General features: G+C 38.2%; 1 protein-coding gene across 1 annotated transcript in view; it reads right to left on the bottom strand.

Annotated features, from left to right (window-relative positions):
• BMPR1A (bone morphogenetic protein receptor type 1A) overlaps nt 1-16964 on the bottom strand; it is a 72412-nt gene that overhangs the window by 37426 nt on the left and 18022 nt on the right. The gene's annotated exons all lie outside the window — the stretch shown is intronic.

Genomic DNA, 16964 nt, shown 5'->3' with positions numbered 1-16964 from the left:
ATCAGTGTCATAATTTCTGAATGTTTCCATCAGCTGAAGCTTTTAAGAAGATCCTACAAGAATTTCACCATTTAGAAGTGCCAGTCTTATGACTGCAATCATAACCTTGAAAATCACACAGAGGCTTGAACACCACCATTCCAGCTGTACTGTTAAATAACATACAACCACTTGTACAGTGTAGAGATGGAATGACTTTTGAATACCAAGGCCAAGGTGCAGAGAAACCATGTGTATGATTTCCAGCAGAGAGAGTTTCAGCATCCAGTTTCCTTCTCTTTTCCTTCCTAAGAACCATAAAGACCTTTCCATTACCAGAAGGTCAGAATACTTCTGTCTCTACATCCATTTATAAGCACCGCTCCTCACACAGTGAGGTTTAATAGTCTTGGTAATAAATAATAAATTTGTGCTAAATGGTAACCCAAAACCATTCAGAATATCAGATAGCACCAATTCTTAAAGACAACTGTCTCCTCTGAGCAGACAAGCTGACACTTGACTTATTTCTTCCATGGTAAAATTGCAAAAACATTCTAGCCATGCAATTGTCTTTGTAGAGATTGTTTTTGCTTTTTAAAGTAAAGAATCTGTAAAATATACCTATCTCTTTCCCTCTCTCTAACCAACGTCCACCAAGTTCTGGTGGACTCCAAAAGAACAACAACAAAACAAAAAAGGTGGTGTGCTTTCTCCCTGATTGATATAAAGTTCACTTTGTATTATTTAAAGAGTTTGCTTTACAAGAGTAAATACATTTCTGAACAATACAGCTTGGGTTTTTTTTTTTGTTTTTATTTTTAAAACCATGTCCTTATATTTTTCCAAACTCCCAAACTGATGAAGTAGCTGTTCAATTCTCTAAATATTCATTGCCTTTCCTAATTCCAACCCCATGGATCAGATATCTAAGCTCTCTTACCGAGCAACGTTATTTTGGTGAACTTCCTCATCTGCATGACGCTAAGTATGTCTATATTAGCATTTAATTCAAATCAGGACTGCACTTTTGAAGTCCATCTCCCAAACAAACCTATTTTCCTTGCTTTGCTTTACATTGCAAAGCAGTCATCAGGTACACGAACCAGGTTTCTTTTGAATAAAATCAGATCACAGAATGAGCTTCAGGTGTACATTGTACACGCTCCAACCACCAAGAGGAATTCAGCCACAGAATCAGACCAGGACCAGCTTGAAATAAAACTCTCACCACCTGTATAGCACAGACGCCAGGTTCTCAGCACCTGACAGATCTGATCTTATTACACCACACTGCTTGGTAATGTGGACACAGACTCTTTTATGACTTACTGAATTTTTGTGCCAGTTCCAGATTCATTTCTCCCCTTTTTAAAAGGAAAACTACAAAACCTCTGTCAGATATGGGACAGAAGTTAATGATAATTATTAAATTATGGGAGTGACCTCACAGTGTTACTATTTTTTCCACTTGTTCATCAGCATGAAATGCTACTTGAGAACATCCAGTTTTATAAAAATCAATTTACTTAAATATTTATTTTTATACACTTATCCAAACTGCTTAATTATTCATATAAGTTTTTGAAAATGTTTAGTGCCATTCTTGATGGCTTCTTCCAGAAAGGTGCTATCAAGTAGAAAATGAAATAAGTGAATGACTTATTTGCACAACTATACCTTCACTTTATTAGAATTTGCTAACCTACAACAGCTATAAGAGGCACAACTTATAAAGTACAGAGCCTCACAGTGCTTGTCACTAGTTACATATTACATCCAGATTTACCTGCAAATTGTTCTTAATATCAAGATTAAATGAAAAATCTTCATATACTATCATCTGAAAAATATCAGCACTCGATTGGAGAAAAGAAAAATCATAATTACATGAACACAGTAGCTACCCAGACAACCCATAAAACTGTAGATTTTCTGCCACTGGCGGGCCCCAGGAAACAGTCAGAATATCTCAAGTGAGTTGATTTAAGCCTCATTCAGGAGTGGGGACTGTTCCCCTGCTAGCAGAGTGCAGGAAGCAGCAGCTATGGGCAGGACAGACAGACCGCAGGGACTCGCAGCGGCAAAGCTCAAGTCAGTCTAACTTGCCTTGAGGAGCAAACTTACTCAGCCTGTGGATTCCTTTTTTCTTGTCTTACCACATATCTCCAGTTACTGCTTCCCTTCTCAGTAGTTCCAGTTTCTTCAGTTCCAGGGCCACATGCAACTCATTCCCTCACCTGTCTCTTGATGCCAAAAACTTTCCTGGCACTTGACTTCTCCTGCGCTCTGTTCATTCCCACTGCTCCAACTGCCTCACCAGTTTCCAGGTGGGTTACTTTATTCGTCTTAAATTATCTTTCTTCCTGAAGGAGCCTGCAACTTGTTAAATACAGTGTGTACTTAAGGAACAGAAGTTTGTAAAGTAACTTAAAGTAACATAAGAGTTGAACTAATTCAAGTGCAATTAAGTACATGATCATACAAGGACTCATTGGTACAGACGGGGTTGAATACTTGACCATTCCCTCCAGCTTTCAGTTACTGCTTCCCTGTTCTTTCACCTCCTCCAGCCATCCATACAGCACTTCTGCAGGGTGGCCATTCAGGTAAGCATACCTTTATTTCAATTTATGAAACAGAACTTGTTTTGGAATTTCTGTAAATTCAAATCATGGCATAAACATAGGCTTGGGTGATATCAGACTCATAGATATCAGAAAAAGGACACAGGCTTGGGTGATATCAAACTCGCAGAGATCAGGGGAAAAAAAAGGTCAAAACCATTCAGCATCTGAGACTGGGGGTGGGAGCAAAGGGGAAAAGGAGAAAAGTGTGTGGTGCCCGCAACATGTCTCTGTGTGCAGTGTCAGAGTTCATGGCCAGCTGACAGCTCTTGTAACCAGAGATGGGAGAAGTTTCAAAAGCAGAATTATTCCTCTTCAGGTAAACTATAGTCCTAGACAATAGGCTTTTTGTTAGAAATCTGTGCACAATGAAAATACGCTGCAGATCCATGTGGCAGCTTGGAAGATGCTTCAGTTAACAATCTCATGACTGCCATTAGAAAATACAGCCAAAATTCTTGTAATCTATTGCTTTTGCAGGACTACTACTGCTCTGAAATAGGAGTTGAATTGCAAAGGGAAAGAAGCCACATCAAATTTCCAAATTTTACTCCATAGATCATGTCCAAAGATAAAAATTTATTAAGGAAGCCTTTTTCAACAAGTTTACATGTGAGCTAAACCCCCACAGCATGCTAGGAAAAGCAAACATCATACTGTATGACAAATCTGGGGCTTGCTGGTTTTGTCTGTCAAACAGTGAAGGTATATGAACAAGAAAATCCCATTGAATAAACAGCCCTTCCAAATACAATGAGAACAATTCCTCAAATAAAATAAACTGGCTGAACAAACACTTTCCAGTCCCTGGACACCATGTCTTCCAGGTAGCAAGAGGGAAAGTAAGAGCCTGAGACATGGTTCAAGCACATTTATTTGATTATTGAGGCAAGGTAGTTCAAAATTATTCAGACTCATGTTAGTAAAAACATACCTCTGTGAAAGCTAATTTTTAAAATTAATTTTATACCTACCTTCTGAGTTTTAATTAACAATCATTAAGTTATTCTTGCAAGGTATTAAAAATGCAAGGAATCATAACACATTCAATACTTCATGTCTTACAGTTCTTCACATCTGTATTATACTGGTTTGGCCTTCCTATATATCTGGTCAAAACACTCAAATTAGTTCAGAATAGCACTGATCTTTCCAGCACTTCCAGGTTGTTCTTGGAAAGCCTAGCTCTTGTTGTTCTTATTGATTACTGCATGGATCCTTGATGGCAAAAAGCATTCTTAATAATTTGTGAGAACTTTAGAAACACTACTGTGAAGCAATTTGGAGGAAACAACATATCACACAGGACAGAAATAATACAGATTGAAAAATAACTGGGCCATTCAGTACTAATCTTACCTGGCTGGTTGGTTGTGTAGGCAGATGGAGTAATGAATGAGTGGTGCTGCTGCTACTAATGGAATCAACTTTTGATTGACCTTCCAGTCTAACAGAAAATATAAGACAAATCTGTAGAATTCAAAAAACCCTAAAAACCTAAAACATTTTTCTTAACTCAGGTCATCCTCTTTTTAGAGGGAGAAGAAGTTCTCCATCAGGGGCATACAACTTTTTTCTTCCTGACTCTGTTTTTTATTTCATGAACATGAAAAAAAAAGTAGAAGTTAAATCAATGGACCAAGACTAGCACAGCAAAAATTTTTTTTGCACAACAGACAGCTCCTCTTGTCTACTCAAGAGGTATCAGAAGACTCCTCACATCATTTGTCCATTTCTCATAGATGGGTAGAATCTGTGCCATAGAACAACCTGAGCTTTTCCTTCTGAGGCCTTACAGCCATGCAAGCACACACAGACACAAGACACCCTGAACAGGCAGCATCTGAAAGAACAACACAGTGTAGCAGCTAAGGAAGCACTCTCCCTGCTCTTGTTACACATTTTTGTTTTCATCATCTTCAATGCCTGCTGTGATAGAAGACAAAATGGTCTACATGATGAAGCTCCTGAAACATCATTGCCCTTGGGCATAACTAGAAGTATGAGAGCACAAATAAATTCCTGAGTAGAGGTGGGACTGTGACAGTAAAAAAAGCATTTTCCAGAATAACACAAATCTGCATAAATTACAATACACCATACTCTCCACAGCATCTAGTGGCACAAATAATTAATTATAGGGGTCATGAGAATCCAGGCACAAAGCTCATTCTGCCTCATCAGTAGGGCCAGATAATGCCACCAGGTTTTTACTTTGCCCTGGCAGATGTGGTATTCCATACCAGAGTGAGTCTAAGCCTTCTTATTTCTTAGAGGATATCTTCAGTGTTTTATTTTGGCATGCCTAGCTACATCATCTGCAGTCATGTGAAGGACTTCACAGGTTGCTATGCTGTGAGAGCTGGCTCTGTGCTCCCAGAGATGCTGCAGAATTCCTCTGTCTTCTTAAATATTATTCACCAGTGAGCCAGTAGAAGCTGAAAAATCAGCTCACACTCCAAACTTCAGAGGTAAAAGGAATCTGACAACAGCTTGCTATTAGAAGAAAAGCAGTTACCCTCAAAAGGAAACCCACCAGCCTGCAGCAGTGGTGACAAATCAAAGCCACCAGTTCATTCTGAGCTGAGAGGTGAAGTAAGAATTTGACTTGTCAAGCTTTGTCAAGTAACAACTGGGCAAAAGCCTTTGCTGAGCAACTCCTCCTTTCATAACATCTCACAACTCTCCAAGTATCCAAAACAATTTCTCTAACAAATATGCTTGGTTTTCAAGAGGGATGTAAAACTAAACTGCTTTAACACAACTCTGGAGGTACCTGGCCCAAAGCTCCCCCACCCGCAATCTCAGCTTCCTCTTGGGATACCGATGACAGGGTGGCCCCACAATTAACAATCTTCTGCTGTGCCTGACATCCCTGAAAACGTAAGGCTGCTTGTGACTCCACTCACTTCACAAGTCTTCCCAAGCTGCAAAAAAATCAATCAAAAAAAAACCCTAACGCAGGCTCCATGCTGCGTTAAGCCATCAGGCACATTTCCCAGTGAGCCTTCCCAGCAAGCTGCAGATGGTCACTGGGCCACACTTGCCACCTGGCTAATAGGTTGCCACGTATGGATGGAAGCAACAATCCAGCTCGATCACTTGGCACGCAGACTCCGAGGCGCATTCTTATCCTAATACTGATCCTGGGAATGTTGCCCAGAGCGCAATTTCTCTCTGATAAAAGAGCCAATGAAATTTAGCTTCTGCCTGTCCCGCAGGACATATTAGACCACATTCTGGTAGGTGATCTTCTTCTCCCTAAGATTCCTGCAAAAGGTTAAGTATTTCTTCTATCTGTCTATATTACAGAGAGAAACATTTTCAGGAACCCTTCAATTTAAAAAGATAAATAAATTCTATTACAACTTCAAATTCCATGGTTTTGTGCACTATAAAAATACTATAGAGTAAACCACCTGAAAACTACACTACTGTTCTACCACACTGCCTTATACCTCTGTGTGTGTAGGATTAATATTTTCTTTCTTAAATTTAAATTTTACATTACAAATTTTTAAGTAGTGTGGTGGGTTGACTCAGACTGGATGCCAGGTGCCCAAAGGCACTGTCACTGCCCTCCTCAACTAAATTGTCACTGCCCTCCTCAACTAAACAGGGAGAAGAAATATAACAAAAAGCTTGTGGGTTGAGATAAGGACAGGGAAAATCAATCACTGATTGTCACAAGCAAAACAGACTCAACTTGGTAAATTAGTTTACTATATTACCAATCAAATTAAAATAGGATAATGAGAAATAAAGTCAAACCTTAAAAACACATTCCCTACATCCTTCCCCTCTGTTTGGACTCTACTCCCAAATCGTTACCGCCTCCTTGCATGTGGGACAGGGAATGGGGATAGTGATAGCTCATCAGACCCATTGTCTCAACTGATCCTTCCTCCTCAGGGGAAGGACTCCTCACACTCTTCCACTGCTCCAGCATGGGCTTCCTCCCCCAGGAAACAGTTTCATTACATCCAGTCTCCTGCTTTCTTTAAATCACTGACAATATAACACCACATAGCAAAATAAAAAGAAAAACATGTAAAAATATTTCAAATTATTCTAGACAACTTCAGAATTCATTTGGACCACATGTAGTATCTAAAACTTAGATATTTGGGTATTTTCATAGATTCCTTTGGACAAAATTTCAGAAAGTCATAGCCCCATAGTCTTCTAATACACAATGTTACACATGGTTGTCTACAGGAATGTTTGGCTTTCCACAATTAACTGAAACTTCTGAAACAACTAAGTATTCGGCAGAGAAGATACATAACTAAATGTTTCACCCGTTTTTGTAATTCAGTGGTAAAAAAATCTCCACCTTTCTGTACATAAAGTGAAAGAATGCTTTGTAATCCAGATGATCATGTGGAAATTACCTTGGTAGGCTTTGACTGTATCTCATCTCAAACAGATTGAATTTTCCTTCATCTGTTTCCAGATACTGTAAACTTTTCCTGATACAATGAGACCAATCCATTATTCAGACAACTGAATATTATCCCCAGAAAACACAAGTAATCTTTTTTTGCAAAAGTGGTTACACACAAGAAAGCTATAATTATGGAAACAACACTTTTAGTAAGATGTTTGTACTAGTGACTTGTTGGAGCATACTTGGTCTCAGAAATTTCTTTAAACATTGCTATTAAAAAAAAAAAGCCAAATGGAAATTAGAATAATGGAATGTCCTGAGTTAGAAGAGACCCACAAGAAATCCTCTAAGTTCAATTTCTGTACAAGACCATCCCAAGAGTCACACCATGTGCCCAAGGGCATTGTCCAAATGCTTCTTGAACTCAGCCAGCCTTGGAGCTCTGACCACTGCCCTGGGGAGCTGTTCCACTGCTCAACCACCCTCTGGATTAAGAACTTTTTTCTAATATGCAACCTCAACCTGCCCTGAACACAACTTCAGGCCATTCCCTTGGCTCCTGTCAGTGCCAGCACAGAGCAGAGATCGGTGCCTGCCCCTCCTCTTCCCTCAGGAGGAAGCTGTGACTGCAGTGAGGTCTCCCCTCAGTTCCTCCTCTCCAGCTGAACTGACCAAGGCACCTCAGCCTCTCCTCACACAGCTTTTTTTCCTCTCAAGGCCCTTCCCCATCCTCGTGGCCTCCTTTGGATACTTTCCAATAGCTTTCTATCTTTCTTGTACTGTGGTCCTAGAACTGCACACAGGAATTGAGACAAGGCTGCAGCAGGGCAGAGCAGAAAGGGACAATCCCATCCCTCAACCAGTCAGTGATGGTGTGCCTGATGCACAATTAGAAGAAATTTCTCTAGTAATAAAACAAGCTGGATATTTGCTAAAGTATTCTTTACTCATCAGAATTTTACAAGACATGAACATAAAATAATTTCCATCCTTACCATTTGCATGATGATACAGCACTTGATTTGCAAGTCTAAACTTAGGCTACCCTGGCCTCAACATCTGCCCCAGACGAGGTGAACAGGTTGGAGTAAGGCAATGCTGCCTCACACAGCACATAATACACAAGAGTAATTCAGTGCAGACACTAAGGTGCTCAAAAATCCTTAGCCATTTCAGCTTTTAAGTCTAACAATTATTCATTTTGAATACTAGAATGTTATACTGCCTCTAGTTCTTTGGTCACTATATTATGAATGCTTTCAACTTGACCTAAGATTTCTAATGACAGATTTCTGAAATACTACATCCAGAATAGACCTGAAGGGCACAAACAAACACAGAGCAGGAAAACCCATCACCAAGTTCCTGGACATGCTGTACAGTTATCTAATATCTAATCTGGCCTTTTGCATTTCCTATTGATTTATATATTTAGAAGCAATAGTGAAGAATTCATCCCATCTCAAATTCTCTTCTTCAAATGCACAGGAGTCCTGGTGCCCTCATCAAGTATTTGAAAGAAAACTAAGCTGCCTCTTTTTTCCCCCTTAGCAAAGCCATAATAAAAAACTCATTGTGGTAAAAGGTGGCGAGAGGCCACTTGCAGAGAACAATACAGATCTCTTCTGGTTAACTGCCTGGGAACAGGTTCATTTTGTACAGCAACACCACCTTCCATGAACAAACACTAAGAGACGGGCTCTATCCTGAAAAAAAAAAAAAAAGACTTGAAAAAGAATGGCTAAATTAAATCCACAGCTTCTTCAGTGTGGGAGAGATTTTTGTCAACAAAGCTCTAAAGGCACCAGAGGTGTGCCTTCTGAAAACTGCGACACACCTGGTACTCTGCACACTCCAACTGCTCTGACACTGCTGATGTGAGCTAACAAACCATCATCCAGCATCATCCCACAAACTGTGGATGGAGAGGGTGATCCCAAGAAGGACCTGATGAGCACAAGTGATCCTTCCTTCACTGCTGTGCCTGTTAAAGACATCACTTTTTATAAAGCCTGTGGAAGAAAAGGGAAAAGGAGAAAAGAGGCATAATTTGATTTTTAGCCAATTAAGCACTTTTGGGGTTGGAAAAGACCTCTGAGATACAACCACAGATTTAATACATGCTTTATAGCAAAATACACACCAAATGAGAAGTTATTTTATTCTTGGTATGTAGAGAAAGTAACTTAGACTTCACTGTGTTCCAGAGTGGCTTGAAAAATAATATGAAAGCTTTTCCATCAACATTGAGAGACAGCATCAGAAAAATATGAGCAAACATTTGTGGTAGTTATTGTTCAATCATAATTTTGAAAAATTCATGCTTATTTTAGTTCTGGAAAGCTTGTCCTGCTGCAAGAAACTTGAGATACTTGGCATCGTTGCTTTAATATGACTTCTAACAAAAAAACTCCAACCAACCAAAAAAACCCCAAACCCACAAAAAACAAAACCCTCTGACTCTAGCAGCTTTTTTTATTTACTGAAGACACAAGCGCCAACAGCTGACATTTGAATCTCATCTAAATTCAAACAGGAAATACACTTTTAGGAGTTATCAATTGCAGACTGATTCACCCTTGATGCAGTGGATTCTCCATTCTGAGAAGACTTCTTGATGCACAGGTAAGAGCATTTATGGCATACTGGCCAGGAATTTATGTTGTTTCCTTTTGCCCACGAACAGACAACAATCCCAAACAGAATTACTCAGAGCTGAATTCAACATCCACACTGCTCAGCCCAACTAAGCAGAGGTCCCCATCTACAGGACCAGTTTGAAAACAGTGGAGACAAAGTTCCACTGCACAGAGCATGGACCAGCACAAGAAGGATTTTTTTATCTTTCCATCTTTGTTCCATTTGTGGCTAATTAATAATATTAAAACTTTTAAGAAAAAAAAACTTTGAAAAAAGATTAAAGCAGAGGTATTTCAGATATTTCAGATGTATAAATTAGTACACCATGTGATGTATGTTTCAATAGAAAGCTAAAACAAGTTTAACAGATACATTTCAAATTATTAATTACTCTAAGTAGTTTTTCTTTCTCCATTTTTCTTTTGGGGAAAAAGGAAAACAGAGCATCTTTTTATGTTCCCTTAACTTAGCTATTTAATTTCCTACTCAAATAAATGAATAAAATTATTGTTTTAATCAAGGAAAAATAAGGAGTTTGAATAGAGAGCTAACCTCTGTCCCTCTCTACACTGAGAATCATCTGCATTCTATTAAACCATCAAGCCACTTATATGTTAACCAGGGTTAACATATAAATATAAAAGAATCACCAAAATGTTTAACATTGGAAGCTTCTTTACTGGCTATGCTACAGCTCTACATGAATGTCAGCTGATTTAACCCTTCACATGCAGGACATGTATTTTACAAAATTATACAGGCAGAGCAGCTGCCTCTTCCTCCTAAACAATGTGGAGAACTATTTATAAAAGAGCAATCAATACTGTGAATTTTAGGGAAAGGCAGCAAAGATTTCCAAATAAGATTGCTGAGTTATCTTTTCTTAGAGGTTTCTTTGTTTTCACCTTCTGTAACACAGACTACAAACTATACACATCTCTGCTTAAAGACTCTGCAAGACAAGTGCCCATCGGCAGACAAACATCTTTTGGGCTCAAAAGGAATTCAGTCACAGCTGGGTATATGCTCAAAAGAAATTTTTGAAAAAAGGGTTTTTTGAAAAAAGAAACTTTTGTATATGACTTACAGACTTCACTAACAGAAGCCCTCCTTGCATATTATCATCCTTTAAACAGGTAACAACAATGCAACTGAAGTGTCACTCTTCAGGTAGGTCCTTTCAGCATAACATAATTTCCACTGAACCACAAAGCTACTGAGCTTCCTTACTCCTTGAACAAAGAAATTTCAGACCACTAATAACGTGGAACTTCAGCATTCTCTGACAAGAATGCAGGACACTTGGAAGTGATGATAGATTTCAACACTAGATACTTTCCAAAAGTATTTACTGGAAATAGAAAAGAATCCCAGTTCAGGGCAGCAGCTTCCTTATTCAGGTAAAGAAAGGTGAAAAGCTGTCCAAGAGCAAACTGAAAGTAAATAACAAAAAAGTCAGTTTTTCCTGAAGGGTTTTATAAAGGATGGATTGGTTATTTACATTTTGCCTCTGTTTTTTCTTTATAGCAAGATGCACAAATTAAAACTACTATATATAGATAACATATAATTAAACAAGACTGCAAAAAGAAGACATATATATATATATATATATATATATATATATATATACACACACACATATACACACACACTATCATGACAACTTTTGCCTGTTCAAAGCTGAAATGCACTTGTTGGAACAAACAATTGCAGGAAAAATGTACAGACTGGAGATTCAAAGATTCAAATTGGGTGAGATTACATGCCTTACAAAGCCAAGGGTGAACAAATTCTGTATTCCTATTTTTTTTTTAAATGCAAAAGAACATTAAAAAACTTATTTATGTAGTCCCTTTTTTATAAACCACAGCCTTTGGAATGATGAAATGACCTTCTATCTTTTTATAAGCAGTGTTGAAAATTACTAAAATTGAGACAGAATTACAGTCTGCAGAAGCAGGCTCTATTGATAGGAGTATCTTTCACAGAAACACACAGGTTTTCTTACTATAATCCCTACCAACTCAGCTCAGAGCCAATTATGGGTTACTTTCTTGGAATTGCTTTAACAGTGAAGATCCTATAAAATAAAGTATGTACCCCAGGTACATCCCTGCATTTACTTCAGGTGATTTATTCAAGTATATATGAGTGCAAGTCAGGAAACACTTTCCAGAGCACACAAGGAAGTCTGGAAAGTCTGACTTGGTTCTGGTGTCTCTAAAAGAGTTACAAGTTAAAACAATAAAAGTTACTTAAGTAAGCAGAAAGAAATGAGTATGTTTAAAAAGAAGCCCTGCTGAATAGAAGCAGTACTTTTGCACATTCCTTCTACCATTAGTATATTCTCAGAACTAAAATAGAACAAATATTTAAGTATATTTAAACAGAACCATACAACAACTCAATAACAAGCTTACAGCTCAAAAACAGAACTTGAAAGATCTAAGCAGTGTAACTAAATCTTAATCAGAGCAGCATGCAATCATATTCTGGCAGTGACTAGAGCAGATGCTTGCCACCAAGTGTAATGTAAGCATCTCCATAACCTAACTCCTCCTTATTTAGAAGGAAGAATATCTGGGGTAAGGACAAAAAGAAAAGTTTGGAGTTGCAGGAAACACAAGAAAGGGCGGGTTTAAGATGCTGTAATGTATTTTGCTTGAGCATGTATGTCTGGAAATCAGGCAAGACCCAGAAATTCTGAAGTTCTTTAAAATACAGGATGTGTGTCTCTAATAAACTAGAATATTGTATGATAATTCAGTGACCTGATTAACCAGTTTTGACTGTCAGACTGCCAAAACCTTGTGTAGATCAGACTATATGGGTCTTGGCCTTTCCTAAAACCAGAAAAGGGAGTGGGAAAATAGGGAGGAAACAATGATGTCAGGGGACAGAGATATGTATGAACCAACACAAATTCCTAATAGTGTCCTTGGGACAATGCTAACTCCTGCCAAGGCTTGCAAAGGCATCCAATGGCCTTGGGATATTTTGTGTTTCCTGAGATAACTAAGGAGGGAGAAGAGGTAACTACACAACACACATTCTTCAAAATACTGCTCAAAAAGCTTCACAATTCAAGTGTTCAAAAATTCTCCTGATGAATTAAGAGCTTGCAGGCTTTCCTTGTCTACATGCTCCCTCAGGGGGAAGGTTTATCTTTCTGTCAACAGACCCTAATGCTTTGCAATTTGTACAATGACAGTATCAGTTCTATGCACAGAGTCCAGCAAACAGGTTTGGCAGAGGTGGAGGGCTTCTTGGCTGGCCATAAGGGGGTGTTTTCTTCTGTTAAATAAGCTGAAAGCACAGTTCCTCTTTGTTAAAAGATGTGAAACATTTATAAGCTATCTTAAGAGGAACATTCTTAGATACTGTAAAATAGCAGCAGTTTGGATATGCAATTCTTATCACACTACTTGTAACCCGAGCCCAGAACTGACAAACTGAAAAGCAGTCTCAGAATCCTGTATCTGCCTCCGGGAGGGAGAGGTCATGGAAAAAAAAATAATAAAGGCATCTGATAATTTGAAAACTGCATGATCAAGATGCTTTCAAAGATCCAGAATCTGTTGCACCAAATCCAGTGAGAACATGAGCAGGATGAAGCAATACCCTTCTGTTGACAGATGAGTTGACAGATGAGACTTTCAAAGGTGTATCAAGTAGAGCAGGAAGAACAAGAATTCACCCTCTATCAGCTTCAAAGGTCATGACAAAGAACCGTTTATCAGAAATGCATATAGGAAGGTGTCTTGCAAAAATTAGCTACCAATATTTATACTTTCTATACTCTGACTGGGATGAAGAGGAGGGAGATTGTTTAGGATAAAACAGGTAAGGAAAAGATGTGTAAAGAGAACAGTTGTTTTTTTTTTAGCTACTGCTCATTTCCAGACAGAGTTCAAACCCCCCAGAACACAGCCTACCCAAAGTGCAAGGGAAGAACTCACTCCAGAGCTCCTCAGCCTCACTGTGCTGCTTCAGGCACACAGACTCCACACGAGAAAACAAAGTGTCTACTGCATGTGAGGTGATGACAAACAACTTCTCCATTACTGCACAGTGAGAGTACATTTTTTACAGGTTTTCCAGCACCTGGATTATTTAAAAAATATTTTCCACATTAAAAAAAAACCCTTTAGATTTTACAATTTTTAAACTCTTTCAATTCAACTCTCAACCGTAAATATTAGAAGTTTTCACAGCATAGGCTATAATTGTGTATCTAAAGTTCAGGGTATTTTGATGAGCTGCAAGTTCAGACTGTTCTCATATTATGTTTTTATGAGAAAAAATTGTTTCAAACACCAATCATACAGCTACCACTGAAAAACACATAAAAAGCTTTCCAAGCCACTGTCACCAAGTAAAACTAAAATAGTTTATGGAGAACCTAGGAAGTGCTAGATTTCTGCTACTGCAGTACAGCAAAACAGTGCACACTTATAACGGGGAGTTCCTTATAATCTAGTCTTATCTTTCTTACATTTATCTTATTTTATTTTATCCTACTTAAAAAGGCTTCCTCAGATGCTACTATAATCAAGTTACTTATCAAAAAAGGTACTTTTAACATGAGAGATTTTTCCCATACAGCTGTTACAAAGAAGATATCAGTGAAGGAACAATTTTCACTTTTTTCTTTAGCTGACTCTCTGCAAGATCACTAGTGTTTTCAGACAATACTGATATTTAAATTGATCAAACCTATTGACATATGCAAAAATCAAAGAAAAAGACATGGAAGAAAGCCCAAAATTACAAGAAAATTGACCACTTCTTAAAAGACTGAGTTAATGTGAGAGATCACACAACAACAAAATACCTAGTGAAAATACCACAGCTGTATTCCTGATAGTTTGAGTATTTGATGAAACTACAGCCCTATTTGAGAATACTTTCCAGTTCACAGATATGTTCTATTTCTCATTGATGTTGCAATAAATCCTAATTAAAAACAGTAACAAAAAGAAAAACATGAAATGTGCAGTTTTAAATAATAGCCAAGAAAGACACTAAGTGCTTGTATTCCCACCTTCTAATGATGTTTGGAAGGGGAAAAATAGCCTGAGAAGGGAAGTAACAGTTGCAGAAGTGCTGCCAATACACAAGGTAAACAAACAAAGGAATGTAGGGACAAATGTTTCAGCAGGGCCTCTGTGACTGGGCAAGGGGTAATGGCTTTACACTGTGTGGTAGGTTCACAGTAGATAGGAAGAGGATTTGTGAAGCACAGGTGGCCTGGAGAGGTGGTGGATGCCTCATTCCCAGAAACATTCAGGTCTGGATGGACAGAGCTCTGAGCAGCCTCATCGGCTTGGAGGATGGCCCTGTTCACTGCAGGGATTTGGACAAGATGCTTTGGAAATCCCTTCCAACACAAACCATTCTGTGGTTCCATGAATGTTCTGAATTTGGGCTTAATTTACAGTCACCATCTTAAAAGTAAACACCATTTTAAAGTTGCCCCTAGACCTTTGGAGCTATCTCCATACATTTATGTACACACAGTACAGAAACTGGCATTTTCAAGCAATCAAAATTGAAGGAAGTAGCAAAAAGAAGGCCAAGAGATCTTAATGCCAGTACACAGTTAATACCTGAAAATAAAAAAATTGCAAAGAACCAGGGGAAAAGATTCTTGCCTTTGGTATTTGGGGAATTTTCTCTAGTTTAGTAATTTACCTTAAGGTTTCTCATCCTCTACCAAGTTCCAGCATGGTTTATTTAACTGTTTGTTTGAAAAAAAATTAACACAAAAAGGATTCTGAGGAGTGGTAACATTCACATTTGATAACATTGCCAAGAAAAATCCAGTTGGAAAAATAACAATTATTTGCTTGTACAAGACTTGCAGAAGGTCAGAACACCAGTACAAAACCTGTCACAGTTTTTTATTACATATTGTAACAGAAATGACACCACTGTCCTCTCTTGAGTTTGAAAATGTGAGATGTATAAATTTATGCTGAAAAACATTACTGTTAATATTCAATCATATCTATATAGAAACAGTTCCCCTACCAGGGTACAACAGGCAATAGGGAGTAGGCAACAGTTCTACCTAGAGCCATTTCCTACCCTGCATCACAAAAATAAGGAAGAAAACTACACAGTTCACTTTGAAATAACCTCCCTCATTCTAAGCCCAACAATAGGATTTTAACACTTGTAGAAAATCAGGGGACTCATGAGAAGTACATTAGGAATTACTCCTTTTCTGGTAAATTATTTGTACAAACCACTGCCAAATCTAACACTGACAGAAAAAACACTTCAGAGCTACAACATTTTTTAAAGTCTTTCCATTGTTTCAAATATGCTCTTCAAAACAAATAGCATTTAATATCCTTTGCATTGTGTTATCTTTCACAGGTTACAAACACCCATAATTACAAAAAAAAAATAGATAGTAACTGCTGTAGCACAAGACTATGTACAGTTATTTCTGCTAATACAAATGATAAGATTTAAAATAAAATGGCAGCCCAAATCTGTTTGGACAATCAAGATGTCAGACTAAAAAAAAAAAAAAAATTAAAAAGTAAAATGCTAGGCATCCACCCAATAGCTCCCACTGACAAAATATTCAGATTGAGATTTTCAGATAGCCTGTAGCACCAAACTATTTGGCAGCTCTATTGGCTCAGCTCTCTGTATAAAGTCAGATTTAAATCAGGGAATAGAAGACTACCACCAATGAGGGATAAACAGAAAGAACAGTCTACACATTTTTTCATTCCCCAACCTAGATCTTCAGAAAGCTAGAATAGAGGCCATCTGAAATAAACAAACCTTAGTTACAAGTAACTAATTTTAGAAGTGAATTAAAAGAAAATTGTTAAGTCTCCCTTCTAAAGAAAGCTCTACTAGAAAAAGCCCACAAATCTGATCCTAAAAAAAGGGCCAGCACTCAGTAGCACATCTGTTAGCAGAGTTCTTCCCTTCTGTGACACAGAAGGATGAATGCACACTGAAATTCCAGTTTTCATTTTTGTCCCAATCCACAATACAATTGAAATTTTAACCACTGAATCCAGATAAACCAACATGGTTGATGTTACACAAGGTCAGGCAATTTTCACCCCAATCCTCCATTCACTAACTTTGACCCTATTAAGCTGGGTTAGAAATCAGGTGTATTACAATCTACAAGAGTGACCTCTCCGTATGAACTGTCAGCCCCACAGACCCAGGCTGCAGTCAGACAGAACCATCAACTCTCACAGGTTGGAAGAGAGCACCAGAAGTTGCTCAGTCCAGCCCCATGTCCAATAAAAAGCCAAATTCCACATTCGGTTAAGCTGCTCAGAACT

This window comes from Lonchura striata, chromosome 7, assembly GCF_046129695.1.
Source record: "Lonchura striata isolate bLonStr1 chromosome 7, bLonStr1.mat, whole genome shotgun sequence".
NCBI lineage: Eukaryota > Metazoa > Chordata > Aves > Passeriformes > Estrildidae > Lonchura > Lonchura striata.
Note: the sequence above shows the minus strand (reverse complement) of the source record. Positions and strands in the feature narration are given on the sequence as shown.